This window comes from Megalopta genalis, chromosome 4, assembly GCF_051020955.1.
Source record: "Megalopta genalis isolate 19385.01 chromosome 4, iyMegGena1_principal, whole genome shotgun sequence".
Taxonomy (NCBI): domain Eukaryota; kingdom Metazoa; phylum Arthropoda; class Insecta; order Hymenoptera; family Halictidae; genus Megalopta; species Megalopta genalis.
This window is the reverse complement of record NC_135016.1, coordinates 14,294,110-14,306,118: the sequence shown is the minus strand read 5'-3', so window position 1 is coordinate 14,306,118 and position 12,009 is coordinate 14,294,110. Positions and strand designations below refer to the sequence as shown.

Below are 12,009 nucleotides of genomic sequence, written 5' to 3'. Positions count from 1 at the left end.
AGTAATTTAATTAAGTATTGAATATTTTCAATTTATTGTGAATTGATTATTCGATGGTTAGTAACAATAATAGTTGAAATAGTATTTACAAAGTGGTAAAAATTTCATTAATGTAATTCAAGAAATATTTGCAGAGGTTGCGGATTTGATGTATTTACTACAGAAATGAATACCTGCAGTTTGAAACAATAGAAAGGTATAAAGAATTTTTGAGTATCCATATATCAATTTCGACCCACTAAAATGATTAATTTAGTGGTTCCTGTGATTTGCAACAAATGCAAATCGAAATGTTTCCAGGTATGTTATATTGTACATTTTTTAGACTGCATAAAAGTAACAAATTTTTTGCATAGTTGCAAGAGGCAGGAGTTCAATAATCAATGACTTCTGATCTTAATGATTTTAATAAGTCCATAGTAACATTACTAGGCCCCTAAGTTCTTTCATGTCTTCATTGTGTTAGATTTCATTTAATCACTTGTATCATAAATCCATTGTAGTCTAATTATAAGTACTATATACCTACCGCATAGGTACTGTTTTAATGCTAGGAATCTAAACTTTATTCTTTTATTTCGATATTTAAACTTCCTTTTGGATGGAGTTTAGTTCGATATCAATCAACGTCACTTTAGTCTGCCTTTTTTCCATCACTGAAAAAACCGAACATAATGATGCAGTAACCGAACGATATATGGACGCAGTATTTGGGTCTCAAATACCGTAATAGAATGTTCCATTTGTCAATGATACAGGATTTTTGAGGACAAAGATAACGGGTTTGCGAACGAACATCTTGAACAACTTAAAAAATTGAATTCTTATCGTAATAGAATTGTAAAACTTGTATGATCTGTTTGTAATTGGACAGCCGATTTGTTGCATTTATGACAAAAACGAGTTGATCAAATACAAAAGAGTAGAAACATTTGAAGAATCTAAAAATACTGTTGCATTATTTATCAAGTTATCAAAATTTTTTAAAAACGTTATAAATATCTACGTGGCTTCTGCATCTTGTAATTGGTGGAGGCAATCTTTGTTTTGCATAAACAACCATCGTCTATTCGTAATATTTCAATCAAAGGATCATGCCTAATTATAGTGATATATTTAATTATTAGATCGCGGATCTTTATGAAAAATAAAAATTTCCTACATTGTTTGCAAGATACGTAGATGAAATCTAATTATTAGACTGTGGATTTTATGTATTTACGATAGAAATTAGTAGATGCAATTTGAAAGAGTAGAAATATTACGAGAATGAAGGAATATTGACAAAATTATAAATACGCTGAAAGAATTTAACAAGGTGATTACGTTATTTTCAAGTTGTTGTAATTATTAGAAAAGAAATTACTTTATCATCCAACTTATGGTTCTTACAATTTAGTTAAAGAATTCATTCGAATAAGAATTTATTCGTACAGGAATTCATATAGCAAATAATTAATTTGAATAAAAATGATAGGATATGAAGTGTTATTTCATTTATTATTTGTTGCATATTATTTTTTCGAATTATTCGAATAAAGTATTTTTCGTAGATAAATATTTATTCGAAACAATCCGAATAATGCTGAACTCGATGCGAAAGTAGTAAAAAGAGTACTTTCCACGAGGAAAAATTCGCGCTTTAGATCGGCCAGCCAGGTCACTCGACCTTAATATCATTGAAAATTGTCGGGGAAATCTTGACCGAGCTGTATATGGAAATTGCGGACAATTTCGAAACATCGTCGAACGGGAAAAAATGTATTCAAGACGAGTGGGAGCAATTAGAGCAGAATGCTATTAAAAAACTTTTTAAATCGTTATTAAATATAAACGAGGAGCCACAAAATATTAAGCATTAATATTAATATTAATAAGCATTATAATTGAATGTGCTGCCACTTTGTTCCAGTATATTTCCCCAAAAATTCTGCATTTTCAAATAAAACTGTTTTGACTGGAATAATTCCATTCTATTCCATTTACGTATGTTTATAGCGATATTTTGCAAGTTTGTATAGCAAACTAACTTTAGTTGCACCGTTAAATAAATAAAAATTACGTTAATTTTAAAGTGCGCTATCTTTTTGTGCTGAATTGTAGTTCCCGGAGGATCTGACTTCAACAGATGAAGTGTAACATAACAAATTTCTGTAATTATAACATCATTATTAATAATTGCAAACGTTATGAATTACAAGTTTATGATCAGTATCATGTTATATGATTATAAGCCAATTAGTTATGTTAATAAAGACGAATTTGATTATTTTTGCCTCTTTTATTATTGTTTTATGTTAGTATACTTCGATCATGCGTTAATTTGGCAAAAAGAAAAAACGAAGCTGTATAATTTATGCCAGGTTTTGTGGGCTCCTACCCTACTGCGCGGCGTCCGATTATCGGCGACCGGTGGACCTTCCCGTTGTTGAATCGTAAAATCGAGAACGGATTTCGGTTCTGCCACGGTGTTCTTTTAATCCCACAAGCAGCCCGTGTGCGTGAATGCGGGTGGAGGGCGTGGATGGGGCGGCCGTCGTCGGTGGTTAGAGGGCGCGGGCAGAATGCACGCGTATACATGTGGGAACTAGAATCTCAAACTCTCATTGCGACCGCGTAGTTAAGTGTACGTGAATATCGCGGTAGAGGGGACGCGACGGACAGGTGGAGATGTGTAGGTGCATGGAGCCAACATCACTGGAGCGTCTCGGCGTCGGAGGCGCCAGAGCGTCGCGGCGCCACCCCCGGCGCCCGTCATAACGCCGCCAGCGCCCACCTCCTTTGGCTCTCTTGAACCCCTGTCCTTCTCTCTCTCTCTCTCTCTCTCTCTCTCTCTCTCTCTCTCTTTCTCGCTCTGTATCTCGCTCTCTTTCTCGCCCTCTCGTTCTGTCTCTCTGCCTCTCTCACCCTGTCCAACTGCTGTCTCTCTGTCTCTCCTTCACTCCACATCGTCGATCCCGGCGGTTCTCGTCGAACGTTGCTGCCCTCTCGTTGCTCTCCTCTCTTTTCTTAAACTCTTCTCTCCGTTCTCCTTCCTCTCCGTTCCCTCCCTCTGCTTTTTATTTATTCTTCCTCCCTCTCCGTTCCCTCCCTCTGCTTTTTATTTATTCTTCCCTTCCACCTCTCTCCTCTCTGACCCTTCCTCAGCCGACTTCCTTTTTCTTTAATTCATTCGCACTCGCGTGACCTGTGCCCTCTATCTTCCGTCTCGGTTATGGATTTTACGCGCGACTATCTATCCGACGCTCTGGCTTCGACAGCGTTATCCTCGTTTGTTGCGGTTTTTCGACGCGGCCCCTAATCAGAGACTATAACTGTTGTAACCGAAACGAGAGGGAATGAAAGCGAAACCATTAAACTTTTGCTCAAAATGATTTCGGTTACCAATGACTACTATAAATGACAGAAATTGTTTCTGGTTACCAATAATTATTGTAAATAACAGAAATTGTTTTTGGTTACCAATAAGTAGTATGTATGATAAAAATAGTTTTTGGTTGTCAATATGTATTATAAGTGACAAAAATAGTTGTTGGTTACCAATAACTATTATAGATGACAGAAATAGTTTTTTTGTTATCAATTCCCGGTCTGTGGGAGTACTGTGGGGACAATATAATTATTAGAAAAATACAAAAATTTTTTTTTTGTTATCAATTCCCGGTCTGTGGGACTACTGTGGGGACAATATAAATATTAGAAAAATTGTAAAAGAAGGGAACGTTTTTAATACACGAACTACATCGAACTGTCCAAGTTTGGATTCATTCATTATCAATGTGCAAAATAAGAACAATGGATTTAAGTCAAGGGTTGAAAAACAAAGTTGACCTTCATTTACCCCGTACACATCCACGTATAGAAAAAATTAATTATGTCATCTGGTAGATCCCTGGAGACCATTTCATTTTTATGGCGAACAGTTTTTATATAGTATGTAATTAACGAGATACATATCTTCATTTATAGATTAAAATCGGACATTCCGTATAAAACGTCGGAATATTGTCTGAGCATCTGAATGAATCAAATGTTTGGATCACTCATTACCTAGAAAATAGATCACCAAATCATACTAGAAAAGAGTTAAACTGTTTTATTCTTTTTTTGGAAAAAATTGACTTAGCTTCATCTGATTAGCGACGACTGTTTGATCGACATTTGTTTTTGCGCATTAATTGCTTCAATCAATTTCTCGTCGTTTTTCGGTGGCTGTTTGCTCCGACCTTCGGATATTCGCGAAAATCTCGGTGGCGCCGTCTCGCCTGTTGTCCACCCCTCCCAGCGAAGATGGAGTTTTCTGGACCCCTGACGTTTCAGCCGATCCGCAAACTCTTGTGCTCGATATTTCTTTGCTACTTTCATTCTTCTCGCTGTCACGTTCCAGGATGTCGTGATGCACAACCTCCGAAAATTTCGTTTATACCGATGCGCGATGCTTGGACTCGTGTTTCTATTTCTCAAACGGCGAGTTTTCGTCGCCCTGGGTTTTCTACTCGGGAATAATTTAATGGTCTGCGTGCACTGGCTCCAGATAGTCTGTGTACAATGAATTTTCGATTTTCGACAAGCCATCAACGTTTGAACTTCGTTTGATTTCGTAGAAACGAGTCTTAAAACGATAAAACCCACGTTTATTTTGAAGCTTGAAACTTCCACTTTAGTTACACGGAGAGTTGTGCTAATGCTATTACATTGTAATTCAACTACGTCGTAATCCAATTAAATAATTCAAACCTTTCGGTTAATTCAATTACTAATTACTTTAATTGCGAGTGCAATTAAAATACAATGTAATTCAAATACAATGGAATTGAATTACAATGTATAATTCAAATACAATGGAATTAAATTACAATGTAATTCAGATACAATGGAATTGGATCACAATGTAATTCAGATACAATGGAATTGGATTACAATGTAATTCAAATACACTGTGAGGCGTAAGGTATTAGGCTGTAACATTAATTCGACTCGTTCTTCGACTTTATAAATACTAATAATATGAAACTGATATAATGTTGCAATATAATGCATCTTCTTTAAGGAATGCAACTTATCTTCGAGCCAATCTAGACAATCGGCTATGTAGTAGTTCTGACCTCTTTGCTCGTTTCGAACCTTGGCCGTCTAAATGCGGTGCGAAGTCTCTTACAAGCGCATTTCATGGGCTCCGATCTCTCATACTACAAGTACATCGCACATTCATGGAGCTCGTGAGTCGCACATTTACATTGCTTTGCGAGGAATGTCATTGAATGTCCCGCAGATATTGTCAAAATTACGCGAACGACAACTCTATCTACACGGTTGTTATGGTAGAATTTTCAACTTTCGAAACTTTGCAATGGTATCTTGTGTATATCTACTTTTGACTTCAGTGACTGCAAAGATGTAATCTTTAATGAACAGTGAAAATGATGATAATCGATTAAGCGAATGCAAACATTTTTCGTGCTAAACTTGAATTTAAAAATGTCTGAAAGCCGTATAAATTTATTGTAACTATTTAAAAAAAAATTATTACGACAGCTACACATTCTTTTTTCCCTTTTTTATCTAAAATTGTCATTATAGTCATAAATGAATGGTTGACAAATAGACAATATTAAAAAGAAATTTAAATAGTTTATTCATCATTCATTATTTATTCATTATTTCAAAAGTTTATTTTGAAATAGATGAATAATTCAATAATGTTAAGAATTTTCTTTTCAATTTCATCGTGGCTTAAAAAGGATATTTTTCAATGTTCATTTAATATTAGCATTACTTTATTAATCTGTTCTATTACAACTATTTCTAAAGTAATAGTTTTTCAACACGAGTAGGTTAATACATTTTTATTCAGAATTCCGAGGCACATCAAATCGTGCACAAAAAATTATATAATCCAAACTTACAAATTGATCCACCTGCAATCAAAACATTTTTTAAAATAATGAATAGTTCTAGAGACAATCGCATGTAGCGATTCAAATGGGACACCTTGTATATCCTTAACCCAGTTGGCTGCTACGCCAGTTTCTCCAACAGACACAAAACTAAAACAGTCTTTTTAACGGTATAACAAAAGAAATAGACAAGATAACAATTGCTTTTGTAATTCTGTTGCATCTTGTAGATCCTAACAAAGTTTGATGTACTTAAGAGGTTGTATCACTTTGAAATCTTTAAAAAATTGAATTTTTTTCTTGGTCTTAAACAATAGTTTGAAATATTAAAATTACAGTGCAAAAGATAAGAGCAATTCCTAGGGAATATACTCTAGTTTGAAGCACTTTTTCAAATTTTAGAGCGATACTGTTAAAACTTAAAATAAATAACATTTAAAACGGATTTAACGCTGTTTTTTAATAGATTCTATCAATGTAAAGTAATCTACAAAAATAGATATTAATCAAATATTCACTTTTTTTCTGCTGTCGTTTTATAGTGTAATTAATTTTCGAACGTGTCAAAGTGTCCTAACTCCTTAATAAATTGTAATATAAATTAATTTTCAAGTTTGATAAAAGAATACTGTTGGTCACGTATGACCGACACACAGTGGTCGGTTTCCATACAAAAAAAGCGGGAAAAACATATAACAACTAAAATTATATATTTAAGCCTTACTTTTTCATTTTATATTACTAGTACGGATATTTGGGTTTTTGTTGGGATATGATAATAAAAACAAAATGCAGTGTTTGAATTGTTTATAAACAGATTTTTTAAAAACATAATTTTTATTTTCAATTCAATTATTCCTATATTGTTCCGAAACCAGTAGTTTGATTGTTTCTTTGAGAAATGGTTTCGATTTCTTGGTCGTTCTTTTCCTCATATTCGACATGGACGGGTCGGATGTGAGCAAAAGTCTGTATATAATAAAAAATAATAATTTATAATTATTCTCATTAGTTCCAGTATAGAGTGCGAACAGTTGAAATATTTATATTTTACTCAACCTATTAAAAACATCTCGCGTAACTTGATACCCCATAAATAGCACGCTATGCTTTGTGGCACGTGCCATTTTGGCATTATTATTAGATGATTTCTCCAATAGTAGCTAATAGCAGCCAATTTTTATTGTGTTATTAATGTAAGGCGTCACTCTTGAAAATGCGTTCGAAGCGAACACTGAACTCTACTGATCTGATAATTAAAAAATTAAATGAAACTTCAACATATTCAATCGAACATGACTCAAAAAATGTGAGAGATAAGAAAGTATTCTGTGACATAATTTAAGTACATATTAAGTACATTAAATTCTGTAGAAATTATTTATTTTCAAAGAACAAAATAATTATAAATGATGATATTTCAGGATGATTTGGAGATGGGCTACTTTGATGCCACGTAGCCGTGTCCAAAATGAACAAATGATAAAAAAGATCATAGTAAAAAATAAGCCACATGTTTAATTGACTACCAGTGAATGAATTATGCATTATAGGGATATTTGTTAAAACTCACGTTTTCCGCTTTTTGTATGGAAACCGACTACTGTGCGACGCAGCAGTGAACGCGTTAACCAGTGAGCTGTTTGTCACGAGTGCACTCGTCACGAAGAAGTAGCAACGTTTTGTATTATCACGAGTATACTCGTTGAAAACAGCTAACCGGTTAAGGGGTTAAAATAACATGTACCCGAACCTTGACCTGTAACAAAGAGGCTAAACGTATTGCAAACGTGGAAGGCGTCTAATTCGATTGCCTTTGTTTAGCTTTCAGACGAACCTGAGGAACTAGCTGACAACGAACGAGCCGCCATAGCCAGTACACGGAAGCGCGCCCAACCACAGAAGAACGATAGAAACGACAGAAACGAAGAACTCGGGAGAACAGAAGAAAGAGACGCCGATACTGTGAGTACGTGTCATTCGAGTAGCCGCTTCCGATTTGCAAATCGCATTCGAGGCTCTTTCGCCGGCCGGGGGTTGCTCGTAAAACTGCAGTTTGTCCAGCGGTCGTCTCGTCCCACCTTTTCTCGCTATGAGTCAGACGAGCGTCTGCTACCCTCGCGGTGTCATAAACCCACCCCTGCGGATCCGGGGACCCGCGCCAACAGTCCACGAATTTATCTTTATTCCGCGAGAACACCCGGCCGAACGCGTCCCTCACTCAATATGGAATACTTCTGGCCCATAAGCCCGAAAACGCGATACTTAATTGCGACAAATATGGCCCGTTAAATTTGAATAGGCATCTCGTGATGAACTAGGGCTGGGACCTGATGCACCTTCGCGTCCTTCGCGCAGCCCTTTTCGATGCTTTATAGGCTTCTCGGGCGAATTCGAGATTTTGCTATCAGGAATCTTCGAAACGCCGCACGGTCCTTCGCTTCATGGAGAAAAAATAAGAAAATTAATATTTTGGGAAGGAAGGATAATTATGGTAACATGGGTCCAATCTAGAGATTTTACTCGTATGAAGAGGTACAAGAAAGAGCTTTCATCCAAAACTGCATTCCAATTTTATACATTTCTTCAGATGCATTAACATATTTAGTTGCAACAAAAAGAATACTGCAAACAAATTATAAAATCGTGTAAAATAGACTTATGAAACGACATCGATCATAAATAAATAATAATTTTTAAAATTTCGAACTTCTTGAAAAATATTGTTAAACAACAGAGGTATGAAACTAGTAGTAATAAAAATTAAAATAATATTATTTTGTAACTATTATTTATTGTTATAATTATTTTATAACTACCTTTAAAGCGTGAAATTTCGATGTTTTTCTATAATTTTTTTTTTTAATTATGCATTTATATACTTCACTTTAATATACTGTAAAGGATTTTTTCCCTTCGATGTATATTTGTTTAAATACAGCGTACAAATATAGCGTGGAAGTCGAAGTCATACCGGTGTTCGAATACTTTCGTGTAAGAGTGTATGTGTGGAGTTATTTACGGGGACATATTTATTATTTTCATTTTGAACAGTTACACATAAATCGATAGACTTCTGCTTATTTCGATAAATCAATAGGCTTTTGCTTATCTCAATAAATCGCTAGACTTCTGCTTTTTTAAAATAACGTTGTTAGAGAAGTCTCCGAGAAGTGACTCAACGGGCTGGTGCAATGAAGCACATGGTGCATTCCATAAATCAGCGAAATCTTCCTTAAATGACCCGTCGCGAACGACAACAAAAGTCGAAGATCTCCATTGACTGATTCGACCGTATCTCGGTGAATTATCTTTCTTTCTCCGAGTTGTCGGTGCAGCGATCTACGCATCTGTCGAGCTGCAGCACGAATGCAGTTCCGTCCTTCCGAACGTGTGTCTCCGATAGTCCCAGTTGTCTATAGTCGATTCCATTGTTCTCTTAGATTTCGGATACTGTGTATTTGTAAACTTTGCTACGGATACGTGCAGCAGATAGAATTTATTAGTTGGAGTTGAATTTCTCGATTGCTCTATTGAAATTTGTAAAAGTTTAAAAAGTTGATAATTAATAACAGTGGTAATGGAGTGGTAAAGTGTATTTATTTGTTGAACATTCGTATTGGATTTCACTCTTTTCCACACCGAACCTACGTTCCCGCAATATTTCTAAATCGATTTACTCTACGAGTTCACCCTTAAACCATTAAAATGCATTTATGGATTATTGTGTATGAATATTGAAAGCCCGTTTCATAATCCACTCGCTCTTGCTCTAGAAAATACTGGTTCAGGTTGCACACATTGGGTCGATTCTAACTCAGAATAGTACCTATTAGTTGTTATTGCTCATTTTAGGTAGATATTTGTAGATGTGTAGGTCCACTTTGAAAATATGTGATGCAAACATCTTCGTCAATTGATCTTTCGATCGAAAAAATAATATAGTCGATTTCTTCATAAATAAACAATAGATAGCAGCACTTACATTGATCACGAAATGGCTGAACAAAATAAAAAAAAGTTATAGTGAGATATAAAAGAATATGATATATAGTGATATATATAGTGGGATATAAAAAAATAAAATTAAGTAATTAAATATCAATATTAAATAAAATAATTAAACATCAATATTAAATAAAATAATTAAATACTAATATTAAAGAAAATGATTAAATACTAATATTAATTCTTTTTTATTTAATTACAATAAAAATTGTGCTTTGAATTATTGGTGGCATCGTTATATTTTTACAGCTAATTTGCAAAATCCTTATTAATCTCTTAATAGACTTACACTGATTGCCTTCTGCGCCGTCCAATTATGATTTTAAAAATTAATTTAATAAAAGGATTTTAAAAATTTCAATTCAAATTGCTTTCGTTTCGCACCTAATGAGTTTTCCGTAATCATGAAAGCAGAAGTCGAAACTGGGTCATTTTGAACCGCCCGGCAGTTTCGGCGTTAATTGATCATAATTCATCGGGCCACAATCCCGAATTCGGGAATCTTCGTGACGTCGAATGACCAGCCAATGGCGATCGTCCAGATATGTCGGCACCAATGAACCGAACTGTTCTACCAAAGCAGTCTACCAAGAAACAAATACTGCGCCCGAGGCGTGCAGCTTTTGGTTTTGCTGAGAGGGAAGTTAGGGGATGGCGAGTTTATGCTTTTAGTTAATGATATACTGAAGTAATAGACTCAATGGGACAATCAGCAGAGCTCCTTTCGCTGGTACGAGCCAGCTGTCTAATGAGAGAAGTACCACTTGAACGTCTTCGATTACGGGTTTCGACAACAAACATCCACGGGACGTAAATTTACATCGTGTAAATTTACCGATCACGTCATGTGAAAAGGCTGCTGTCGAAAAATAGCAAAGTCCAGGCTGTCGTAAAATTATGCAATCGATCACGAAAATATTCGGACACTTTTCAAAACGGATTGAATTGTTCAAAATTCGATGAAATGAATCTGTTTTTTGAGATGTTAAAAGCACTAAAAAATTTGACTATGACTGGAAAAGCATTCGCAAAAATTCTAATGTGCTGTGTGTTTTTTCTTGAGCTCATATTTTTCGATATTCGAAGGACAACGCTATTTTCTATTTAATTAACTCTTAATTTAAACTCTTAACGTATTTTAATTAACCCTTGCAGTACCGGCGGTTGGGCTTTCATTCGAAGCCCCATGATTGGTACCTTGCGTGTACAAACATTTTAAACTAAAATTTTGTTGTTATTATCATCGTTACTATTATTTCTATTATTATTACTATTATCTTATTGTACTTTTTTTTACAAATGGCATCAAGTGTCAAACGGTGAAGGCAGGCTCTGGGTCCGAAAGAAACCTGACGTGGTATGGCCTTGACACTATGAAAACAAAGGAGATCTTATTAAAAAGGAATCAGTAAAACAACTTATATTATAAAACATTCAAATACATGTACGTTTTGAAAAATTTCTATCTGTAGAAGAAGTATGTACATATGTAGATAAAAGAAGTTAAAAATGTAAATTAATGTTTATATCTTGTCTTGAAAAGCAACTCCTATCTGCATCGTGAGATTTTTAGTTATCTCGTATTTGAGACTTTGTTTTATGCCCCTCCCCCCACCTAATAAACAGCACAAAACAAGCTTCAGCGTGATTGGTGTGAAAATTTTCGAGATTCCTTTCAGCATCTCAAACGTTTACAGAATAGACTTAAATGGAAACTAATTTTGTAGAAGGCTGTTCCGCGCTGCAGAGAGTGTCGCTTTCCTAATGTCGCGATACTCTTTGTTGAACGCTGTTCCCAAACCTCCTTTTATGGCTCCTTTGGGTGTTTACTGCCTCACTACGTCGTTTCCTTCAACTATACGTTACTACGAGATCTTGCCTTGGTTCGACTTAGGTTACATTCTTTTCTCTCGCTTATAAAGCAATCTAAGTTGGCTGCATATGTGAGAATTTCATAGTTCAAAGTGACCTTGTAAGACTTCACCTAAAGTTACATTCATCTTTGTCGGTTCTTCTATCAAGTTGTTGCTTTACCTGTCGCACTTTTGTGTATCCGTGTTCATCCTTGCTAGAAAGGTCACATGCTGATTTTGACACTAAAACT

General features: G+C 35.1%; 1 protein-coding gene across 4 annotated transcripts in view; it reads left to right on the top strand.

The window, feature by feature from the left end:
* The window catches only part of rhea (Talin_middle and talin-RS domain-containing protein rhea), a 156,933-nt gene that overhangs the window by 44,253 nt on the left and 100,671 nt on the right, over nucleotides 1–12,009 (top strand). For 3 of the 4 annotated variants that reach the window (XM_076521331.1, XM_076521330.1, XM_076521328.1), the window contains one exon: nucleotides 7,722–7,866. The gene's annotated coding sequence lies outside the window, so the exon portion shown is untranslated. The remainder of the gene's footprint in view (nucleotides 1–7,721; nucleotides 7,867–12,009) is intronic. The other variant, XM_076521329.1, reaches the window with a different exon arrangement.